The sequence below is a fragment of the Mytilus trossulus genome, chromosome 14 (assembly GCF_036588685.1).
Source record: "Mytilus trossulus isolate FHL-02 chromosome 14, PNRI_Mtr1.1.1.hap1, whole genome shotgun sequence".
Classification (NCBI taxonomy): domain Eukaryota; kingdom Metazoa; phylum Mollusca; class Bivalvia; order Mytilida; family Mytilidae; genus Mytilus; species Mytilus trossulus.
Window position 1 is genome coordinate 15196253 of NC_086386.1, and position 5076 is coordinate 15201328.

At 32.9% G+C, this 5076-nt stretch overlaps 1 long non-coding RNA gene across 1 annotated transcript; it reads left to right on the forward strand.

Annotated features, from left to right (window-relative positions):
• The first annotated feature begins 2161 nt into the window (after nucleotides 1-2161).
• Nucleotides 2162-4661, forward strand: LOC134695938 (uncharacterized). Its single transcript, XR_010102867.1, has 2 exons — nucleotides 2162-2278; nucleotides 3857-4661. It is a non-coding gene; the product is annotated as an uncharacterized LOC134695938 (long non-coding RNA).
• Nucleotides 4662-5076: the final 415 nt, after the last annotated feature.

A 5076-nucleotide genomic window follows, 5' to 3' on the forward strand; every position in this document is an offset into this window, starting at 1 on the left:
AAAACGTGAAAAAGTATATTTAAACAAAACGCATTTGACTAACAGGTCGAACAACTGATGTTCTTTAACCCTGCTGACTGCCATTGACGATTGCCAAATAAAATTGATCACAAGATGTAACAAAATGGATCTGAATATAAATTTAATACGCCACAGAAAACAAAATTTTGTTAACTAGTGGCTACGATGTTTTGCCACAAACATTCGGTGTCAATATTTCTTTAGTACACCAGATCTAGATTTCGACAATATATGTCTCTTCAGTGATGTTAGGTATCGAAACGGTATTTGGAAGGCCATATAATTTACTCTCAATTTAAGATTGACTCTTGAATTTTAAGAGACAATATAGGATGAACGGATCATATAAACCGGAGGGAAAATATGATACATGCCCAAACAAAAAATATAAACGAGTCTAAATTGAAAACTACGTTCAAACCTACGGTTGCGTTGGATAAAAACCGCAATTTGTATACGCGTGCATGTCAAACAAATTTCGTTGTAGAAGGATCTAAAAACAGCACAAACAACATTTTCCAAAAGACCAAAAACGTGAAAAAGTATATTTAAACAAAACGCATTTGACTAACAGGTCGAACAACTGATGTTCTTTAACCCTGCTGACTGCCATTGACGATTGCCAAATAAAATTGATCACAAGATGTAACAAAATGGATCTGAATATAAATTTTATACGTCACAGAAAAGAAAAATTGTTAACTAGTGCACTAGAAGCCCGATTTCAGTCTGAAACGGCCATTTTGGTCTGATCACATCTTGATTGACTGGATTTACCGCTAGAGAAATTCGTCCAGATATTTCAGATCGTTTAGTCGCCGTTCAGATCGATAGCCTCATCAGGTAAATCAGTTCGTTAAGGCGTATCAAGACGGAAAAGACTGAATAATCTAGCGGGTTGTTTAGACCCGTTAAGACCGTGTCAGACCAAAACAGACCATGGATACAAAGTTACGTCAAGATGTTGTCAGACCGTGTCCAGTCGTGTTCAGATTTTAATCATTTGGACACAAAACGAGTGAAACTTTCCCATTGTTTATCAGGGGTTGCTCCCCTTTTAAAAATAAAATAAAAGTTAGAAAGAAGACGGTTTATGTTAACTGAAAGTCTACCACGTCCCTTTAATCATGTTAATTAAATAAAAAAAATATTCAATTTGAATTCTTACTACATCCTATTTAACATGTTTTGTATATATTTTAAAAAATAGCTCAAAGTCATACTGCTGAACAAACCGCCGCGAAATGACTAAAAAAAATTCAACAGATTGCCGAAATAACATTTATTTATTGAATGTAAGCACCTGAACCTTTATATTAAAGGTTTACAAGTGATTACAATACATGCTTTTGCAATTACAGACTGTCGTGGGTGGTGAAAAATTTGTCATGTTGACGCAATAGATCATTTTTACACCCGTATTAAATAATTACGGATGTCGGCCGTGAACACACAGGCACTTGTCTCAGAAAATAAATTTCCTATATACCTTATTATAATAAGATATATAGGAATTTTTTTTTCTGAGACAAGTGCCTCAGAAAATAAATTTCCTATATACCTTATTATAATAAGGTATATAGGAATTTTTTTTTCTGAGACAAGTGCCTGTGCGTGAACACTTGAAAACGCGTGATCTTAATAATTATGTTTAATTAAATTTAAGATGTAACATTTTTTAATATTGTAAATGAATACTTTTAATGTTGGCTATATAAATTGCATTTGAGTGAGGCAGGGAAAAATATATATATATAACTAGAATCTATGTCTTTTCTCGTTTTCCGTTTACTGTCATGCCATTGTCCGTTCATTTTTGCCAGACTCATGCGTTTGACTTTCCATCTTTATTTTTCACTTAGTCTATAATTCGAGAGCCTTTTATAAAAAAAATATTACACACCAGAAGACTTTGTTAAAAGATAAAGTTTGAATATTATAGCAAAAAAAGGCCAGTGTACCTGAAGTACATTTGAAGACCAGGTTATATATATTACATGAATACAGCATAATAAAGCTGGTTTAATTTGAATTACTATCCATTAGGGACATTTTCTGACGATAATTAATCAAATCTGACAAGTTTGATTAAAAACGGAAAATAAGCCCGTAAACGATTTAACGTTACCGTACCCTCTTTACTTGTCGCATGTCCGCATCTTCAAATGGCAAATTTATTTTACCCAAATTCGTTGACATGCCATGATGGTAGATGGACACTACAGCACAATATAAGCTGAGCTGGAAATTACAATTGGTGAGTAGAAATGAATAATATTTTAAAACATGCCTATCAGACATGAGAATAATCATTGATCCGGCCAAGAGTTTGAAGGAAAGATGTTTACATTTGTTACATTTGTGCATACAGGTATGAATTGACTTTCTAATACACCACATTCTTGTACAGTAACTTGTTCAAAGGCAAAGTAAGAATTTGGGCTTGTAAAAAAAATTATTCCTGTGATTTGACCCCCCCCCCCCCCTTTTTGGAAGATCAATGCATGATTTGAAAAAGGTACATATAAACTATGGTTTAAATCCTCCCTTTTAAAAAGGGCTGGATACACACCTGTTTATTGCCTAAACCATTGTGTGTATTCACAATGGTTTGGTTGGGGGGGGGGGCCTATTACCAGACCTAACCCCCTGATGGAGTAACCCTAGTCCAAATAATTATGACGTCTGGCAAGGCTATTTTATTTTTTTTCTGAGACGCCTTCCTAGGACGTTTTAGGAAGGCGTCCCAGAAAAATTTTTAAATAGCCTTGCCAAACGTCATAATTATTTGGACTAGAGTAACCCTACATATTCATATTTATTGTATGTTTAATAATGTATTGATAACTGTCACGTCCTAAAATTTGCATGAAATATCTGTCACTGGATTTTTTATATCTCATAACCAACCAATCTTCACATGTATGTTACAATGATGATGCACCTATTTATATAGCCACTGCTGGGTGATGAACAATAATTATAATTTATCACATATTTGTTATGAATACCTTCAAGGCTTGGGTTTGCATATGCAATAACCTCTAAATTGCCGGGGGCAAAAAAAAGAGTATATTGATATTGTGCCCTGATTCCAAATGATGTGACAGCATTGCGTCCTTAACGACAATTTTTTACACTTTTGTGATAAGAAATTTAAGATAATTTTCCAGGCATGTTTCATTAAATTGCAGGCGCGGATCCAGAGGGGGGTTCCAGGGGTTGGAACCCTTTCTCTTTTTGAGGATCAATGCATTTGAATTGGGACATGTAATTGGAACCCCCCTTTGTCCTGTTTTCAAAATGGCTGGACTCTCCCCTGAATTGTTATCAATGATTTGTTTTGCTCTAAATTTTGTAGAACTTAAATATAACATGTTATAATCTATGCATACCATTGCTTTGTCATGTATGTAGTAATATTCTACAAATTCTATTTTGAAATAAAAAAGTATTATTAAAAGAATTTGTTGAATTATTATTACTACAAATATCACAAATCAAATACATGTAGTTACTGTAAATTCAGAAATTATTGCTTGCAAATTATTGCGAATTTTTCATTTTAGACTTAAATGCGATTTTAATTTTTATGATTTTGTGAAAAATCCTGTTTAATTCATATAAAATATCACAAAATGTGCGTTTAAGTTATTGCGTTTACAACTCAGTCGCATTTTTCGCAATAATAAAAACCTCACATTAATTTCTGAATTGACAGTAGTATATAAAATAGTATTAATGCTATTGACTTATTTAATTTTATACATGTTATAGAAGTCGCATGTAATACAAGTTATAAATACTTAATTCTTAATGTAAATGTTTTTTGTAGATAAGATATCACATTGGTTTGAGCATGATTCCCAGCAAGATTATGAAGGGGCATATATATATCATATATACATAGGAAATATATAGTGTCACTAAATTACTCTCATACGGTACCTCACCTCTGTAGCTGTAAATTGCGAAACGGTGGATTCATTCATAATTTTGAGTTACTTATTGCAATTGGAAATAACGTTGATAAAGCTAACAGCATTATGCCATGATGTTGATGGGATGTTCTGATTGGACAAAAAGGAAATTGTGAATTGAACAAATAGCAAACTTGAAATTCATAGGAAAAAAAGTAGGAAATTGGAATAATGAAAAATTCATAGTTTCAGTGATTATCTTACAATCATCATGATCATTGTCAATACTACAAGTGCATCATCATGATCATATATATCTGAATTCACCTTGGATAATTATACATTTAAAATAAGAATTTGGATATAATAAGAATTTCTGTGCTGGCGTTGCTACTGTTGGCTTCATGTACCACCAGCTGGGAGTGTTAAACCTTTTTGACCTTTCGTGAGGGTCTGTCACGGTCCCTCACAATTGGTTAGTGTCATATATGCATGATTATGGAAGTTTCACCAACCTAGACAAGCTTTACAGCCCTGGCACGGTTGTTGGTTGCACTTAGAGTCAAATGACAGCTTGCTGTATACATTTGTAGTTCAAATAGTCTGAATGAATCTACATGTATGGTGACAATCTTCTAAATTACTGTTCATTCTGAAACTGGCATTTTATACTAGTACATGTAGTAGTCGAACATATTAAACAATACATGTACTTCAAAGTATCAATTTATTTTGTCTCGCCTTACATGAAAGTCATGAAAGTTGGTTGTATATATGCAAGAAATTAAAATATGTATTACAGTCTTGGGGTGATGATGTAAGCTATTTTTAATAGAGCTTTAAATTTATAAAAGCTAAAAGAGCTGATTCAGGGAATGAGTGTAAAATATACTGTTACATTTTATTAAATGTAATTGGATACATTTTATTGTATATGAGTACCTTGCAAGGTCTACTTGTCTATCAGGTTAGGTTGACCTGACCTTAATTTTATTTCATGGATAATCTGAGTGATTTAGGTTATTTCAGTTTAATACAATGTTAACATGGTTAGGTTTGTTTCTCAGATACTTCGTAATGAAATTAGAGACTGGAAATGGGGAATGTGCCAATAAGACAACAACCTGACTACAGA